The 20,220-nt window shown below is 43.8% G+C and overlaps 1 long non-coding RNA gene across 2 annotated transcripts in view; it reads right to left on the minus strand.

The window, feature by feature from the left end:
- The window catches only part of LOC144930373 (uncharacterized), a 127,047-nt gene that overhangs the window by 71,168 nt on the left and 35,659 nt on the right, over positions 1–20,220 (minus strand). For both annotated transcript variants that reach the window (XR_013635501.1, XR_013635502.1), the window contains one exon: positions 11,468–11,627. This is a non-coding gene — a long non-coding RNA (uncharacterized LOC144930373). The remainder of the gene's footprint in view (positions 1–11,467; positions 11,628–20,220) is intronic.

Below are 20,220 nucleotides of genomic sequence, written 5' to 3' on the forward strand. Positions count from 1 at the left end.
GGGACTGTCCTTCGTCAAGAGCTCTGTTAGCGGGGCTGTAATGCTTGCAAAGTGGGGTACAAACCGCTGGTAATAACCAGCTAAGCCCAAAAATTGACGTACTTGCCTCTTCGTGGTTGGCACCGGACATTCCTGGAGTGCTTGGACCTTCCCGATGAGGGGGCGGACCTGTCCCCAGCCCAAGGTGTACCCCAGGTAAGTGGTTTCCTCCCGCCCGATTCGGCATTTTTTCGTGTTGGCTGTCAGCCCGGCTGCGCGGAGGTCCCGGAGGACTGCCGCTACTTGGTTAAGATGCTCCTCCCAGTTATTGGCATAGATCAAAGAATCATAGAATCATAGAATATCAGAGTTGGAAGGGACCACAGGAGGTCATCTAGTCCAACCCCCTGCTCAAAGCAGCACCAATCCCCAATTAAATCATCCCAGCCAGGGCTTTGTCAAGCCTGACCTTAAAAACTTCTAAGGAAGGAGATTCTACCACCTCCCTAGGTAACGCATTCCAGTGTTTCACCACCCTCCTAGTGAAAAGGTTTTTCCTAATATCCAACCTAAACCTCCCCCACTGCAATTTGAGACCATTAATCCTTGTCCTGTCCTCTTCTACCACTGAGAATAGTCTAGAACCATCCTCTCTGGAACCACCTCTCAGGTAATTGAAAGCAGCGATCAAATCTCCCCTCATTCTTCTCTTCTGCAGACTAAACAATCCCAGTTCCCTCCGCCTCTCCTCATAAGTCATGCGTTCCAGACCCCTAATCATTTTTGTTGCCCTTCGCTGGACTCTCTCCAATTTATCCACATCCTTCTTGTAGTGTGGGGCCCAAAACTGGACACAGTACTCCAGATGAGGCCTCACCAATGTCGAATAGAGGGGGACGATCACGTCCCTTGATCTGCTCGTTATGCCCCTACTTATACATCCCAAAATGCCATTGGCCTTCTTGGCAACAAGGGCACACTGTTGACTCATATCCAGCTTCTCGTCCACTGTCACCCCTAGGTCCTTTTCCGCAGAACTGCTGCCTAGCCATTCGGTCTCTAGTCTGTAGCTGTGCATTGGGTTCTTCCGTCCTAAGTGCAGGACCCTGCACTTATCCTTACTGAACATCATCAGATTTCTTTTGGCCCAATCCTCCAATTTGTCTAGGTCCCTCTGTATCCTATCCCTGCCTTCCAGCATATCTACCACTCCTCCCAGTTTAGTATCATCCGCAAATTTGCTGAGAGTGCAATCCACACCATCCTACAGATCGTTTATGAAGATATTGAACAAAACCGGCCCCAGGACCGACCCCTGGGGCACTCCACTTGACACCGGCTGCCAACTAGACATGGAGCCATTGATCACTACCCATTGAGCCCGACAATCTAGCCAACTTTCTACCCACCTTGTAGTGCATCCATCCAGCCCATACTTTTTTAACTTGCTGACAAGAATACTGTGAGAGACCGTGTCAAAAGCTTTGCTAAAGTCAAGAAACAATACATCCACTGCTTTCCCTTCATCCACAGAACCAGTAATCTCATCATAGAAGGCGATTAGATTAGTCAGGCATGACCTGCCATTGGTGAATCCATGCTGACTGTTCCTGATCACTTTCCTCTCATGTAAGTGCTTCAGGATTAATTCTTTGAGGACCTGCTCCATGATTTTTCCGGGGACTGAGGTGAGGCTGAATGGCCTGTAGTTCCCAGGATTATCCAGGTAGGCCGCCGCGTATTTCGTGTGTGGTTGCAACGCCCGGTCCATCAAACGCTGGAAGGTTGCCGGGGCCCCATGAAGGCCGAAAGGCATCTGGGTGAAATGGTATAACCCTGAAGGGATGGCAAATGCGGTCTTCTCCTTGGACCTGGGATCCAAGGGGATCTGCCAGTACCCTTTGGTGAGATCTAAAGTGGTGATATAACAGGCCTCCCCGAGCCGGTCGAGGAGCTCGTCGACATGGGACATCGGATAGGCGTCAAATTTTGAGATGGCGTTGACCCTCCAGAAGTCAATGCAAAACTGACGGCTCCCATCGGGCTTCGGTACGAGGACGACGGGGCTCTGCCACGGGCTCAATAACATCCAGCTCCAACATCACCTGGACTTCCTCCTCTACGGCCTCCCGCATTCGCCTCGGCAATGGCCGGGTTGTCTCTCGGACCACCACCCCGGGTTCCGTCTGGATCACATGGTAGGTGAGCGTAGTCCGCCCGGGTTTCATGGTGAACATCTTGGGGAACGCCCTCACTAAGCAGAGTGCCTGTTCTTGCTGCTCGACAGTGAGTGTCTCTGCTAGCTGGGGTTCACCATTATCCGACTCCTCGGGTGGTTGGGGCCCCAGTTCTGATTTGGGGTGATATGGGGCCACTATGAGCCCTTCCCGGTCCTGCCAAGGTTTTAAGAGTTTCACATGATAAATCTGCTTTTCCTTACTGCGACCAGGTTGCCGAATCTCATAAGTTAGCGGCCCTAACTGGCGGAGGACCTCATACGGACCCTGCCAGTGGGCAAAAAGCTTTGATTCCTCCGAGGGGAGCAGGAGGAGTACTCAGTCCCCTGGCCCGAATGATCGAGCCTGGGCGCCCCAATTGTAGTGTTGCTCCTGGGCTCTTTGGGCGGTGTTTAAGTTCTCCCTTGCGAGCTCGCCCGCCTGCGCCAGCCACCCCTGCAGTTGTAAGACATATTGCAAGAGACCCTGTGTTGCGGACGGGTTGTGTTCCCAAGTCTCCCTCAAGAGGTCCAACACCCCGCGGGGTCGCCGCCCATAGAGGAGCTCGAACGAGGAGAACTTCATGGACGCCTGTGGGACTTCTCGAATCGCCAGTAGTAAAGGAGGGAGCAGGTGGTCCCATTGGCGGAGATCCTGGGTGGGGAAACGCCACAACATCCCCTTCAGGGTCCAGTTGAACCGCTCGACCAATCCGTCAGTCTGGGGATGGTAGACCAAGGTCTGAAATTTCTTAATCCCCAATAGGGCACATACCTGGTGGAACAGCTTAGATGTGAAGTTGGTCCCTTGATCAGTGAGTATCTCCCGTGGGAGGCCCACCATTGCGAAGATCTTCATAAGCTCTGCAGCGATAGTGCGGGTGGTGATACTTCTTAAGGTGATGGCCTCTGGGAAGCGGGTGGCGTAGTCCATCAGGACGAGGATGTATTGATGGCCCGCCTTGCTTTTTGGGAAAGGTCCATTGCTATCCGCTCAAATGGCACACCTACGACTGGTAACGGGACCAGGGGGGTCTTCCGTACCCTGGCCGGGGCTGCAGTCCGGGCACGACACACAATACTCCTTCACCTCACAGTGGACGCTGGGCCAGAAGAACCTGGCCAGAACCCTGGCCACAGTTTTTTCCTGCCCTAAATGGCTGGCAGCCGGGATGTCATGTGCAAGCTTCAGGACAGCCTGACGATGGATGCAGGGGACCACGAGTTGGGTCCGGACCTCTTGGGTCTGGGGGTCTCGGTCAAGGCGGTAGAGCCGCTCATGGTTGAGTTCAGACCTGGGCCACTGGGTGGTGCGCTGTGCCTCCATGACCTCACCATCCACCCGGGCCAGCTGCTTGTAGGCAAACTGGAGTGTAGGATCCTCCCTTTGATCTCAGCTAAAGTTCACCAGGTCAGGAGGGGGCCATTTCCAGGCCCTCCTGCCCGGGGGTGGGGCCTGGTTACGCTCCAGGATCGGAGCTCGAGTCAGGTCCTGTCCTCTTCTCAGGCGGGGCTCCCTCGAACGCCTCTTTGGTGAGTAGGGATTGGAGCACCTCAACGAAGTCTGGCCAGTCCCGGCCCAGGATCACTGGATAGGCGAGGGATGACGCCACCGCCACATTCATTAACTGCGTTACTCCATGCACCGTAATGGAGACCCGCAACGTGGGGTACGATTTTACATCTCCGTGGATACACTGAATCCGTACTTCCCTGATGGTCCACTGGGGGTCCGAGAAGAGCGCCTGGCGGACAAGGGTCTGCCCACAGCCTGAATCGACTAGACCCACCACGGGGACCCCGGCGACTTCCATGGGAGCTGTCAGTTTGGCCACGGAGGGCAGACAGGCCCGTCACTCCCCGGTGCACACCAGGCCAAAGTTGCAGTCCATTGCCGGACAGCCCCATTGCAGAAGCCCATACTCGCCACATCGGAAACAAGGTCCTACCTCCTGGCGCGCCGGCCGCGTGGGGGCACCAGTGGGGCCATAGAGTGGGCTGGGGTCTGGTGGTCGGGTTAAGTGTCCAGGGCCGGAGAGTGGTGTTGACTCGGGCCGTTGGGAAAACTCGGCCCTGCCGCCTTCTGGTCATCGGGTACGGTGGGGTGCGTTGGTTTGGGAGGTGGGCCCCCTCCGTTCAAGTTTCTGTACATTGGATCCAGGGTTTGAGGGGCGTGCGGCCGGTCCTATCGGGGCCTCAGCCTTGAGAAAGTCCTCCATAAGTGCGATGGCCGAGCTCAGACTTTGTGGCCGGTGCCTTAACACCCAAGCCCTCCTCTGGGGTGGGAGGATGTGAACGAATTGCTCGAGGATGACCTGTTCTGTCACCTCAGCTGCGGTTCAATGCTCGGGTTGGAGCCATCGGGTACCAGCGTCCTTCACTTCCTGGGCCACCGCCCGGGGTCTAGCACCCGGTGGGTAGACCTTTTCCCGAAACCGTCGCCAAAAGGTTTCCGGGGTAATGTCGAAGGCATCCAAGATAGCCGCTTTCACTCGAGCATAAATGTGGGCCTCATCATCTGGGAGCCCACGATAAGCCTTCTGGGCTAGCCCCGTCAGATATGGGGCGAGGAGTGTTGCTCATTGGTCAGGCGCCCAACCAGCCACTGAGGCCACCCGCTCAAAGGTCACTAGGTAGGCTTCCGGGTCATCCTCAGGCCCCATCTTGGCCAGACAGATCGGTGGGGCGGGAGGGGTCGGGGTGGCTGCCCGCTCCGGTTGAGCACCACCATGGCCTGACCACAGGGTTGCAAGCTGCTGGAAGCACTGGGTTTGTTGTTCCTGGTGCTGGGCTCCCAGGGTTTGGAGCAACTGCTGCTGGTGGGCACCCAGCTGTTGCATGAGTTGGTGCTTCTGCTGTTGCTGGCTCTCAGCCAGGAACTTGATAAGCCTTTCCATCTCCATCTTTCCAGTAGAGGAGCTTCAAAGGCGCCCTCGCACTCACCCCTTTCGGCAGGGGTTGGGATCGCCTGCCCGCATTCTCCACCACTTGTGACAGGCGTTGGTCGGTCCTCCGAGCCCCTAGGGGCGATGGAGAGCAATGGTCTCCTTGGCAGGCCTTGGCCCCACCTCCCGGGCGTTGGGGAATTAGCGGGAAGGTGTGCCGGCCGGAGTCAGTAGCGCGCCCCTCAGGCAGGGGAGCGCCAGCAAGAGTCAGTAGCGCACCCCTCCAGCAGGGGAGCACTGGGGTAGGGGAATGCAGGCCCACCCAACTCCACTGCATTCCCGCCCAGGGCCCTGACAGTGGCGGGAGGCGAAGGTCCTGCCACTGGGTCAGCGGGGCAATCCACACCCGCTGACCAAACACACCCACCCCACGGTGTAGTTGGGCCCCTGGGCTACCTCCTACCCGGTCTCTCTTAGGCGGGTTGCTCCGGTCCCTCCATCTCCTCCGGGTATTCCGTTGCGGGCAGCTCCAGTTCCTCCGGGTATTCCGCTGCGGGCCACCCCCGCTTCCCCTCGGTATCGGACTCACGCTGTCCCGGACTGCGGTCAGGCCCCTCCAGGTCCTCTGGGTATTCGGCGGCCGGCAGCCCTGGTTGCCACAGGCCTTCCCCCCGATTAGGCTCCTCCTTGCCTAGGGCTTCGCCTGGGTCAGCAGCAGGATAGCGAGGGAGCAGCCAGCAGCCTGTGTCTGTCTCCCTCCCTGGTGCTCTCCTCACTGGGCAGAGGGCCCCGCCCTTTGTACTTCCTGTCCCACCCTTCCCCTTCCGGGGATTGGTGGAAGCTTGGCCTGGCCCTGCCCACTCAGGCTCAGAGGGTGGCTCTTTACCCTCTGGTTCGGAGGGGAGCCACCCTGGCTCCCTACACACACCCCCCCCCCCACACACACACAGACAGTAGGTCTATATGCACCAGGTTCTGTGCATAATTTCCCAGGTTTTTATATCGATATAAACACCACTCACTTCTATTCTTCCAGCAGTATTCCTTTCCCCATATATTATATAATTTCAATAAAGCTCTTAAACTCCCTTCTGGTAGGTGCTTAATCATTAGATTAATATGTTATTTTTACATGGGGCAGTATTTTTCTTTTGTCTATACTTTTTTGAGTTCCTGTATGCTGCAATTTTTATTCAGTACATCATCTTATGGGCTTCAGAGTAGCAGCCGTGTTAGTCTGTATCCGCAAAAAGAAAAGGAGGACTTGTGGCACATTAGAGATTAACAAATTTATTTGAGCATAAGCTTTCGTGAGCTACAGCTCACTTCATCCAGCCATGCAAGAGCTCACAGTTTTCTTCGGCAAACATTTTCACAAAACTTTTTATTTCGATTTGTTTCACTATTAACTTTTTGGAACTCTTTTGCTAAATTGTCCGCTTTCCCTAAATTAGAACTTTCAGCATGATACTTTCTATAAGACCAGGTATAAATTTGTTTTGTGTATTCCTTTGATTCTTTTAACTTGTTTATATATTTCTGAAACCTTGGAAATTTTGGTTATTTTCCCACATTACTTTCTCCAACTCTTTCTTTGCCTTTTTAACAATTCTTTGTGCCACTGCTTTACATCTTGTATAGTTCATTAAGTCTTTGCTATTCATTGTAACTTTTATTTGTTTGTATGTCTTATTTCTTTCTTTAATTGCTGATTTACATTCCACCGGGGAACATCTCCATTCCACCTGGGAACTGCACTTCTGAATTTGCAGCAATGGAATATCTTACATATAGCTAGATTGGCTGCTCTTACACCTTCCCTATATTATACTACGATAAAATTCCTCTAGATTATCACTTATACATTTGGTATTTAGATACTCACCACTCTTACACTTAAAGAGTCCACAATTTGCTTTCCTTTGGCTCCAAGTAGGAATTCCTTCAGTGTTTTCAACATTTCCTTGACCTTGATATATAATTAGCATAGAGAAGTGATAACTTCCTATTCCATCTTCTTTATAGATTGCCCAGCTGCATTTACTTGCTATATTGCTTTTTGGAATCTTCAGCTCTGAACAGGTAAAGGTTCCATCCACCAAACTAAATTTAGTAGGTGCTCCAGTATTGAGCAATGACAGGTTGTGCTTGTCAATTAATTGTTCCAGGTATTTCCCATTATTTAGTCAGTTTTCCTGCTTCTCCATAAGTCATTATGGCTATTAAGGTCCCCACAGATGTACAGGCCTTTGATATCCTTAACTAACTCTTCTGATTCTAGATTGCCTAATTATTTTACTTGAGTTGCAAACACTAGATTCATATAAAGGTGCTATTATTCTGCACAGGAATCTCTTACAGTGTTGTACTCAAAACTTAAGTTTTGTACATCTATGTCAACGTTAACTAAGACCTTCCTTTAAAAATATACAGACCCCCCCACTCATTATTACTCTGTCACGTCTGATTACATCATATCTTGAAAATCTAAACATAAGCTTTCTCACCTGCCATGTTTCTTGTACACATCGTGTCAGGTTTGTTTTCCATTTAAAAACCAGTTTCTTTAGTTTAATAACACATGGTCAGGAGTTATGTGCATTCCAGCAAAAATAACCCTTAGAACCATGTTTAAACTACATTATTACCTTCATTTAAAATGTTATGAATGCAATTTATCGAGAGATTGCCCATATGCAAATATTTCTCTACTGCTTTTGTTAGACTTTTTTATCCTTTCAATCTTCTTCCCTGTCTGTAAAGCTCAATTAATCACTTCTATCATAAATGGCATAAATTTCTCTTTGCCTGCAAGCAGTGCATCTTCATCTATTCTCCTTATATTGTCTTCCCTGCCCGGAACTGTGTGTTTTGGAACCAATAGCTCTTTTCCCTCACTGGCATTTTTCCTCCTGTTCCACATTCTGCTGTGAATCTCTTTTGATAGCTTCGGCATGGGATATTTTATGGATAGTTGTAATTTTCTGTTTCTCTCTTGCTTGTTCCACTGCCGCACTCCTTTTGTATGGTACACTATACTTACCCCCACAGCTGAGGTATTTTAGTTCTCTTCCTTCCATACAATTCTCATACAAGCGTTCTCTTCCATAGTCATGACACCGCATTTTCCTCTTATAGCCAGCCACCACATGCCCAAACCTTTGACATTATAACATCTCAGAGGGGCCAGGATATATGGTTTAACCCAGAATAAATGATATCCTATATTAACCCTATTGGGTACCATTGAATCTTTAAAAGATACTCGGATGGCTCTGGATGGCTTGTGTTCTCCCCATTTCCTCCTAATTAGCTGCTTAACAAACAGCACTTGGTCCTTACCTATCCCCTTTTCAATTTCATCCTCAGTCATGCCTAGTGGAACCCCATACATTATCCCTTTTGCTTCTGTCACAAATTTAGGTAGCTGATAAGTTGTAGTTTTAATAAGTTCTTCAGCCTGTTCCTTATGTGTAAATGCTTTTAATAAATCTCCATGCTGCATTCTTTTTGCTCTTAATATATCTGATATCTTGCCTAATCCATTCCACCTGTTTCAAGTGAATAACATGCACTATATTTACATCTTCACTTACACTTTTTTCCATCCCTGTCTGCTGCCATTTCTTCAGATACGGATATTTCTAGTCTTTTCTTCTTCCTAATCTGAAGCATTTCTCATCCCTAGCTTCTTCTCCCTCATTTTCCAACATAACTTTCAGCCTCTCCCTCTCAGTCTGTATTTCCAGCTCTGTTCAGCCACCTATCTGCCACTCAAAGCCCCAGCTCTCAGACTCTCTCAGCCTGCACAGCCAGCCTAAAGCTTCGCCTGACCAACTTCAGCCCCAGCTCAGCCAGCCAGCTGCCTTCTGCTCCAGACTTCCTTTAAAATCACCACTCAGCTCATCTCCCAGGTGGAACTCATCTTTAACTGGGGCTGACCCACCCTTCAGATTCAGCCAGGATGGGGTATATACCCCATCACAAGACACCAGAAATCATAGATTCATAGATTTCAAGGCTAGAATGAATCATTGTAATCATCTAGACTAACTTCCTGCATAACAAAGGCCATAGAACTGCCCCAATATAATTCTTAGAGCATTTCTGTCAGAAAAACATCCAATCTTGATTTAAAATGGTCAGTGACGGAGAATCCACCACAACTCTTGGTGAATTGTTCCAGTGGTTAATTACTCTCATAGTCTGAATTTGTCTAGGTTCAACTTCCATCCACTGGACCTTGTTAGGCTTTTCTTTGCCAGATTGAAGATCCCATTATTATATATTTGTTCCCTATGTAGATACTTATAGACTGTAATCAAGTCATCCCTTAGCCTTATCTTTGTTAAGCTAAATAGATTGAGATCTTTGAATCGAACACGATAAGGAATGTTTTCTAATCCTTTAATCATTCTCATGGGTCTTCTCAAGATCCTTTCCAATTTATCAACATCCTTTTAAACTGTGGGCACCAGAATTGCACACAGTATTCCAGCAGTGGTCACACCAGTGCCAAATATGGAGGTAAAATAACCTCTCTGCTCCTACCCCTGTTTATGCATCCTAGACTCACATTAGCTCTTTTGGCCAGTGTCACATTGGGAGTTCACATTCAGTTGATTATCTATCACAACCTGCACATCTTTTTCAGAGTCACTGCTTCCCAGCATAGAGTCCCCAATCATGTAAATATGGCTGACATTCTTTCTTCATAGAGGTATACATTTAGCCATACCAAAATGCATATTTTTGCATACGCCCGGTTTACCAAACTATCCAGATTGCTTTGAATCAGTGGTGACCTATCCTCTTGATTATTTATGACTCCCCCAATTTTTGGGTCAGCTGCAAACTTTACTAGTGATGATTTTGTGTTTTCTTCCAGGTAATTGATAAAAATGTTAAATAAGGGAGGGCCAAGACCCAATCCCTCCTGGCCCCCACTGGAAACACATTTGCTTGATGACAATTCCCCAATACAATTGCATTTTGAGACCTATCAGTTAGCCAGTTTTTAATCCATTTAATGTGTGCCATGTTAATTTTATATCAATCTAGTTTTTTAATCAAAATATTGTGACGTAGCAACTCACATGCCAGACAGAAGTTTAAGTATATTACATCAGCACCATTATCTTTATCAACCAAACTTGTAATGTCATCCAAAAAGATATCAAGTTAGTATTACAGGATCTATTTTCCATAAACCCACATTGATTCTCATTAATTACATCATCCTCCATTAATTCTTGATTAATCAAGTCCCATATCAGCTGCATCTTTACCTCATCTGAAATTGACATCAGGATAACAGATCTATAATAAGCCACATCATCCAATTTACCTTTTTTTAAAAAATGCCACAAACATTAGTTTTCTTCCACTATTCAGGAACTTCCCCAGTGGTCCGACACTTATTGAATATATTAATGTTAAAGGTCCAGAAAGCTCCTGAGCCTTCTCTTTTAAAATGTTTGGATGTGAGTTATGTGGACCTGCTGATTTAAAAATGTTTGGCTTTATTAGCTGTTTTTTTTAACATCTTCCTGAGATACTCGTGGAATGGAAAGATTTTATCATCACTATATGTTGAGACTATATCATCTGTTGTTTCCCCAAATACAAAATATAAATATTTATTAAACGTTTCTGACTTTTCTGAATAACTGATTATTCTATCATTTCCATCTAGTAATGAACCAATACCATTATCAGGATTCTTTTTCCAAATATTTTTAAAATTTCCTTCTTATTGTCCTTAAGTATTCTGGCATAGAAGACTCTGTCCTATTGCTTCCCTTATCAATTTTCTACAATTCCTAACTTCTGATTTATATTAATTATTATCAATTTCCCCTTTCTTCCATTTGTTAACATATATTTTTTATAGCTTCCTTCACTTCTCCTCTACGTGAGGTAGTTTATTTAGGCAGCTCAATCTTCTTAATCAGTTGCAGGATTGTGGCTTGTTAGGCATCTAGTAAGGTGTTCTTAAATGATTCCCAAATATCATTCACGTTTTTTTTATTATGTTCTTCATCTCAGTTGATTTGGCTCATAATTGTTTTCAGCTTTGTGAAATATCTGTAGCTATAGGTATTAGAATAGCTAATAGCCTTGTAGTTAGGGCACTCACTTGGGATGCATGTAGAACCTTCATCTTCTACACGCCAGTTGAGTGCCCTAAATCCTATACTTTGGCTATTCTGGGAAAGGTCTCCCTTTCTCACTTTTCCATGACAAATTTTGAAAGGTGTCATTGTATCCTGATGGAGAACAGGAGCATTTCTTGAAATCTAAAATGTTTATGAGATAGTAAAACTCTTTCACACCCAGCTCTAGTCTAGCCAGTATATCTAGAAACACTTTTCCATATCCAACTAACCAGGAATCTGTGTAGGATGCAGACCTTGACACAGTGATGCATGAGTTCCTCACTTCCAGGCTTGGCTGCTGGTGATGTGAGTGAAAGCCAGGACAAAACTTCAGCTGATTCACCAACTTATCTACCACTTCATTGCAGAGGCCTTCTGAAACCCAGTGTCCTATGAGAATAAAGCCAATGAAGATAATGTTTAGAAGCCACTCTAGGTCATTGAGAACAACTTATTAAAATGGACTGCAAAATCATTGACATAGAAGTCTGTAGCATTATGACATGGCCTTTCATTCTAAAAAAGACCCCACTATTTGCAGATGCTACAATATTACAATGGGGTAGGAAAAAGTACTCTCTCTCTCTCTCTCACTTGCATTATGAGTGACATTATCCATTCTGCAGTCTGCATTCATTCTGCACTGATCCATGATCTGAATTGGAGAGGAGACACTGGACCTCAACCTGGGTTGAAACTTGGCACCTAAATCCTCAGATTTTTTTTTTTAGCCTATTCTCTAAATTTTGTACATCTTGGTGATTTTTTATCCACCTATTAAAAAGAGAATTTATCAGAGTATGCTAAAAGCAGAATTATGACACAAAGCCATATGAAAGGAAATTCTAAGTCAAGAAAGTAGGGCTACCACATGTCACCCTACACCTAGTCACAACAGGGTGTACTTTTCAAATGTACTGCATTGTGCCAATGTGTTGTAAAGCATCTGGCAAACATTGCTCTTAACTAAATTCTTTCACATTTATTGTTTTGCATCACATCCTTAATGTTCTTTTAATGTATTTTCATGGTGCGTGAATAATCCTATTGTTTTTTGAAGGGCTCATTATCTTTAGATCCGACTGTTTATTTTATTTTCCAAAAGTGAATTTAGGGCCTGATCCAAAGCCCACTGAAATCAATGGGAGGCTTTCTGTTGAGTTCAGTGGGCTTTGGATCATGCCCTCAGTATTCATTAAAGGTTCCAAATAGAGCCTTGAAGATTGAAATGTTCTGTTTTGCAGTGGAACAGGTATAAAACAGAGGCAATTACAAGTGCAAGGTTTTTCAAATTTGTGCATCTCCTATCCTATGAGTAGGATTTGTTTTGGGCTGAGACGGTCCAGGCATAATCTAATCTCCATGTATATTCAAGCTTCAGGGGAAAATCTAGATAATTTTATTCATGAGAGTCCCACTAAGGTGATGTTTGATGCAAATACTTTAGTTGTAACTAATACTTTAGTTATTAGAGAATGACCATTTGGTGCAAAAATGTCTTCAAAAAATTGACTATGTGAAAAACAGTACCTGCTTATCCACCAGATCATAGAATTACAGAATCAGAAGTTATATATGGAAATGGTCAATTAGACTACCCTGTCCATGTCTATCAGTGCAAGATTATTCCCCACAGAATAATTTTATTAATATTTTTGCCAGTGTTTTGTCCAGTCTAGTTTTAAAAGTCTCAGAAGGTGGATCCTCCACCACTTGCCTTTGGAATCTATTGAACAGAATAATACATTTCAATACTTAAAGCTTTTCCTGATAGTCAACCTAAGTTTTCTTTACTTTCATCCCATAATCACCACTTATGTCTGCATACCCCACAGTAAATAATTCCATTCCCTCTTTAACATTTGCACACTTCGAATATTTGTAGACTGATAACATTTCCCATTCTTATTAGTTGTCACCCTTCAGCCTGCCAGTCATTTTTAGTTCTTCTCTGAACACTTTACAATTTATCTGTCATTCTACTAATGTCTTGTCCAGAGCTGAATGATATATTGTGGTCTGTGGTAGGATATATCTGTCTATGCAACATGAAAGTTCACTGGTATTTTTTCCTAGCCTATCAGATTGTAAGTTCAGACATCTAGGAACAAAGAAAGCAGGCCTCAGCTACACAATGGGGAATTGTCTCATGGAAAGCAGGGACTCTGACCAAAAAAATAGGGGTCATAGTAGGCAAATTGAACATGAGCTTCTAGTGAGATGCTCTGGCAAAAATATGTGATCTTTGGATGTATAATTAGGGAAGTAGTGAGTAGAAGTAGGGAGATTATTTTACCTAGAATAGTGCCTGCAGTTTTGGTATCCACATTTTAAAAGAGATGTGAAAAAAATTGGAAAGAGTGCAGAAAAGAGCCACTGTGATGATTGGAGGCCTGGAAAAAAGTCAGTAAGAGATGGAAAGAGCTCCATCTGTTTAGCTTATTAACAGAAGACTAAGAATTGACTTGGTGATGGTGGACATTAAATAGCTTCACAAGGAGAAAATACCAGGTACTAAAGAGCTCTTTAAATCAAAAGAAGAAAGGCATAACAAGAGCCAACATCTGGAAGTTAAAGCCAGGCAAACTCAAGTGAGACAGGCACACATTTAACAGTAAGCGGGATTAATCATTGGAATAAGCTACCAAGAGAAGTGTTGGCTTCTCCACTCCTGGAAGTCTTCAACTCCAGAGCAGATGGCTTTCTGGAAGCTATGCTTCAGCCGAACACAAGTTATTGGTCCCTATAAATGAATAACTGTATTATGCAGGAAGTTAGACTAGATGATCTATGGAAAGCCGTGCCTAATTTGCCGTCAAGTATTCTATTGCTGCCTGTTCTGCATGTTGTCCGTTTAGGGGCATCAAATAATGCCACTGATGCCCCCCCCCCACCACCTGCTCCATTTTTGAGGAATGGAGGTCAATAATTGGCCTGAACCCTTTCTCTTATGCTCCAGGAGAAAGAAACACACTCTTGCTGCAGTCACTAAGCAAGGACTAAGAGGCAGACAGTATTTTGAAGGTTAGCATGCAAAAAGCTGCAGCATTGCTCATCATTTCCACCCAAGGAGTCGGGGGGTGCAGGGGGCAGGGAGTCTCAAAGAGAGGTTTGGATCAGCTAAATGTAAAGGATCTATCAGCTAGCTATTCCTCAAGAAGTAAGAAAATAAGTTTATATGGATTCTATCTATAGGCAGATAGGAAAATGAAAGTAGACTGTACTGGGTTCATTAGGAAGTTATAAGTTAATAAATATATAGGCATTTTGAGTCCCAAATCATCCAGCTAAAGAATCTTTGCAGCCCATGGTGCTTTCTCAGAGTATGAGAAGCAAGTCTAGTATAACTGACTTTCAGATCCTGGTGTCTCTGATCCCACATGATCCCAAACCCATGTAGTGTGTTGTATACTAGAGCTGGGTAAATTTTTAGCTTTCGTGTTGTTTATTCTGATTTTTTTTCCAGACACAAAGTAATCAAACTGACTTTAGATAAGATATGAAGAAGCAGAGAGATTTTTATTACTGACGTCGCTGTAGCTTATGCTTAGGGCTGCGTGTCTGTCACGGCGGAAAGGGAAGTCACTGATTCTGTGACTTTCTGCGACCTCTGTGACTTCTGCAGCGGCCAGTGCAGATGTAGATATGATCCCTATGAAAAGTAAGGTTTTTTTTTTCGTTTCAAAATAAGAAACCATGTAAAGCACTTTAAAAAAACATACACTGCTAATTTATCCTGACCATCGAGATAATAAATAGCTTTTGCTGGTACAGTGCAATAGTTAAGTTAGCAAACCAGTTTGTGTTATAAAAGTTTTATTTACTTACCCATAATTTTTTTGAATTCTTGTTTTAGTGCTCAAATTTCCCATGTTTAGTCTAATTTTTCAAGTTATTTTTTGTAATATTTGGATATATTTTTTCAGTTTATCTAGAACAAAGAAAGCACAAAAAATACCAATTTCCCAATGTAGTGAATTCTGGCCGCCTCTATTTCATATAGATAACTCAAAGAAAAAAAAAGCAGCCCATTTCGTCACCTTTTCTTCTCTGCCTAGCTGTATTTTTGTTTAATAAACATATTTTTGTGTCTTTTAAAAATATCTTATTCTAATGTTTCCTCTTATATTTTTCTCTAACCCTTTTTCTCTTTTTTCAAGACTTTTTGGACAAGGTTTGATTAAAACGGACATCTAACGTTACAGTCTTAAATCCATACTTAGGTATCTAAATAGGTAGCCTAGTTTTTAAAAGTTAAACATTCTGCGGCTTCTATTAAACTTGAATGGCAGCTTCCGGATGCTCAACGCTTTTGAAAAATCAAGCCTTTATTTAGATCCTCAGTATGGACTTAGGAGCATCAGCTTCAGGCAAGCAGGGGGAGGTATACATAGGAGTTAAGGCTTCGATTTTCAGACAGACTTGGATTTAGATGCCTTTAAGAACTTTGAGATTCCCAGCTGAGGGGCCCAACTCTCTCAGTGGGAGCTCAGCGCTAGAGTCACAGAGAGACTTAGGCGTTGTGATACTGAGCATTGCAACATCTACTTTTAGGTGCCTAGAAACACTGCACTCTGTAAAGCCTGATACACACTTAGGGTCCCTTTACAATGAATGGGGAGAGATAGGTGCCTTAGACTGCAATTCACAAAAGACATGAAGCTAGGCAGGGATTCACCTAAGCTAGCCAATGGGAGATGCTGATGAGAGGAGTGTGCCTAAACCCCATCCCTCTCTCAGATAGTGTTCGCTGCTAGTAATTCACAGCTGAGAACCTCTCTCCTGGAGTCAGGTGCCTCAGGTTCCAAGGACATTTCTTGTGTGAATGAGTTAGGCTTCTGCCTCAGTCCACACAAATTGGAAGCAATCGGGGTGATCTTTTAACTCAGTGGTTCAAGCAGTCACCTAAGATGTGAGAGACCCAGATTCATTTCCCCCTCTCTGTCAGGAGCAGAAAAGGTGTGAACAAGGGCTGTCCTGCTCAGCTCTAACCACTGAGCTACAGGATATTCTGATGTAGAGCTCCCCCAGTTTCGCCTGTTGAAGCTGTTCCACTGTGGCTAAACAATTGGAGTAATTTGAACAGGGGGACTGGACCTTGAGTTGTCATGCCTCGATGCACGAATCACCAAGCTAAAGAGGCATTCTCTGACTTGATCTACCTCTGGCCCAATGACTCTTTAATTATAAATAATTAATAATAACAATTAAATCATCATTGGGCCCAAGCAAGTGCAAGAATGATTCTTATAGCTTAGTAGTTAGGGCACCCACTGAAGAGGTGGGTGATGCCTGTTCAAATCCTTTCTCAGCCAGGGGGAAGGGACCTGAAACCCAGTCTCCCACATCCCAGCTAAGTGCTCCAACCACTGACCAAAAAATTATAAGGTGAGCATCAATGAACTCCAGATCAAAGACCCTCAAACTTTGTAAAGGATGGACTAAAATTTTCATGGGCGGGCTTGTTCTGAACAGAAGCATTTATGAACTTGTGACCACAAGAGACCCTCTTTTGGTTTCTTAAAAGGACTCACCTGCCAAGCCCATGATACATAATACATTTTACATTATCTCATTCACTTATTTATATCCTAGTGGGCTATGTTGTTAGGTTTCACCAAACACCTAGAAAAGGTAATATTAGAATACTAGACATTAGAGCCCATTAGGCCTCCTAGTCTATCCTCCTGCTATTGTGTGACTTCTTTGAAGAAGTCACACAATATTCTTGAGGGCTTTGTATAACCCAGTTTTAAGTGAGCTTAGAGATGCATCTCTGCCACTGTTCTTGCTAGGCTATTATATAGTCAAATAAATCTCATTGTCACAAATCTTCTCTTAGTATTCATTCATCATTATTCTTGGCTTAATTTCAGCCCATTATTCTTAGTTCTCCCTTTATCTACCATCCTAAACATATTCTACTGAGGGGGTTTTTTGTAAGGTTTGAATATTCATGAAAATATATTTGAAATATTTGACGAACAAAGAGGAAAATACATTAACCTTCGAAGTAATTTATGTGCTTCCTAGGTTACTGATTTATTAAGACACTTTCTGCACCTGTTCCAGTCATTAGTGATATGTTGTTCCATAGTAAGCATTCACTCGATCTTAGTTAAATGGGTTAATGCATTTATCTATTCCCCTCCATGACAAGTTCCCCATGACAAACACAGTGCTTGCCCTTTCTGGGTCAAATAGTTCAGACTCCTTGGCTGAAGGGGTAATGAAGGGAAACAGAAAGGAGGAGTCTGGAAAGATTTCAGAAGACACTTCCTGAATTAAGCAATCTTCCTTGACTCCTTAGCATTGCTGGCCACCATTTTATTTGTACTCTTCTCAAGCAATCCCACTGTAATCAATGACTTTTCCTACTATATCCAGGGTGAAAACAGAGAAAATTGCATTTATCCCTACTCAACATGGATCAACAGCCAGGGAAGTGACCAATATAAACTAGTTCCAATTATTTTACCCACAAATTAGAAAACTCCACACAGTCAACTCTTCTTCTGGTAAATAAAGCTTGAGTTTACTAAGCTGTCCGCTGCCTGGAAGTAATCTGCTGATCGGCTATGGAGAAAGAAAAAATGTGGTCTTTGGGTAAAATTCTCAAAACATCCAAAGGAACATAGGCATCTAAATCCCATTTTCAAAAGTGCCTAAGTGATTTAGGTACCAAGTTCCCACTGAAAGGCTTGACAGTCCTTTAGGTGTTTTTTGAAAATTTTAGCTCTTGTCTCCAGTAATAGAAAGGTGTTATGAAAACTCAGGAAATACAGAGCCCAGAGAAGCATATGTATTTATAAATTTATTCCAATATTACATCTGGACGAATCAGTTATAATGGTGCCCTTTCTCTTCCTTTTCACAGCAGGGTTCAGGACCACTAGAAAGAGTGAATAATTTGTAATTAATAATTGATTCAGAGAATTTTGTAATTTTTGTTGTTTGCAAATTGTTTGAGAAAAATGCAACTTTCCCAAATGTATTCATTATTTACCAAACACAATTAATCTTTTAATGTGTAGCTTGTTCACAACCAGTTCCTGGCGAATAGTTTGACTGGACTCTGTTTCCTGGCTGTAATTAGGATAACTCTTAGAAATGAATTTCCAGAGCAATTGCTAATGATTGCAAATACAAAAATGTCACGAATGAATATTCTACAATATTAACTTTAAAGTTTTCCACATCTTGGGTGGGTGCTCTAATCACCAGCTTATATTCCTGTTCATGTTTGTGCTTTCTCTCTCTCTCTGGCCCCAACGATTCTTTAAGAGAGGCACTTAAAAGCCAGGTGTTGTGACACTCAGCACCACAGTACTCAACTCCTTTTGTACATTTAGGCATAAGTGACTTTCCCAAGTTGACACAGAAAGTCTGTGATAGAGTCAGGAATTGAACCCAGGTCTCCTAAGTCTCAGTTCTGGGCCTTAACAAAAGGGCTTCTTTCTTTCCCCTCCAAAATCAAATATTTGTTTGGATATTTACGCAGAAACATTTTTGCAGCATTCACCCAACTCCAAGGGTGTGCATTCACTTTGCTTCTTCAATCTCTTCTTTACGGCTGATATTGAACACGCCACTAACACTCTACTGACAGGAGTCTGCTTCCAATTTCAAGAAGGCAAATTCTTCAGTCTCTCATGCCTGAAGGCAAAAGCTAAAATCACTGAACAGCTTATTTAAGAACTACTTTTTGCTGAAGCAGCTCCTTTTGTTTTCCATTCAAAGCAGGAACTCAGGAAATGGTATTGTAACTCATTTTAATATAACAACAATGAACTTTGGTCTCCTTCTCAGTGAAAAAAAAATACCGCTTATGACTAATTTCCAGCTGGAGGGGTTTATGCTGAACCTCATGTTTTTCTTCTGCAATCAAAAGCCTCTAGTGGTGTCACATTTTACCTTTCATGGCAATGTAATTTTATATGAGACACTGTAAGTGATGTTGAAATTATACGCAGAATTAGCAAACTACATAGCACATTTCTCAAGCTTATAAAAATGTGTGGAAAGTCAATGAACTTCCTAAAAACACTAATCTTGGGGTATACCACATGGTTGTCCTGACCACTTTGCCATATGATCCTGGACAGGTGTCAATCCTGGAAGATTATTCAGTTTCATAGGTTTTGCCTGAGAAAGCTTCTCAACAGCAACTGATATCTGACTGCTTCCAGTTTCAAAGTTCTTAATCAATCAAAGCTATTGTATACTGAAACTGCCCGTCTTTCAGGGGGTTCAGATAGGCTGAGCATAATGTTCAAGAGCCTCCTGAATGCCTGTCAAAGAAGGTCTTTGACAGTCAACAATTTGAGAGTTCCTAAGAGGTCAGGGCCAATGAGTCAGCAGGAGATGTAGGGACATGCCTGTGGACAAGTGACTCCAAGAGCTTTTCCATGCCTATGTGCTGTGAGCTTGTGTTTGGGACAAAGGGTGCACAAGCCACATGGCAAAAGAGAAAAAAGGAAGCTGTATCTTCTCCATTTTCTCTTCAGTCCTACTTCTCACTTCTGGAGTAACTTATCTACAAACTGAAGCTTTGAACAAAGGACTGATAAAGCCATCCAAGCTTTGGATGTGTTCCAGAGGGATTTTACAAGCCAGCCAACTCAACAATGCTGCTAAGAATCTCATATATGGACTCCAAAGTCATATGTAATTATCTGATCGTTTTGACCATTTAACAACTCTCTTCTCTTTCTTTTTGTTTATATAAACCTTTGGTTTAAGACACTAAAGGTTTGGCTGGCAGCATGGTATTTTGGATAAGATCCAAATGAGTATTGATCTGGTAATGTGGCTGGCCCTTTGGGGGTCAGAAGAACATTTTGTTTTGTGAATAGAGTTTTAAATAACTTCTCACTTTACTGACTGTGAGACAGAGACTGGAATTTAATGAAAGGGACTGTGTGGCTTCTTTTTTCAGCTTCTTGATAATGAGTGTGGGGGACCAGGAACAAAGTTTCTGACT

This window comes from Lepidochelys kempii, chromosome 3 (genome assembly GCF_965140285.1).
Source record: "Lepidochelys kempii isolate rLepKem1 chromosome 3, rLepKem1.hap1, whole genome shotgun sequence".
NCBI lineage: Eukaryota > Metazoa > Chordata > Testudines > Cheloniidae > Lepidochelys > Lepidochelys kempii.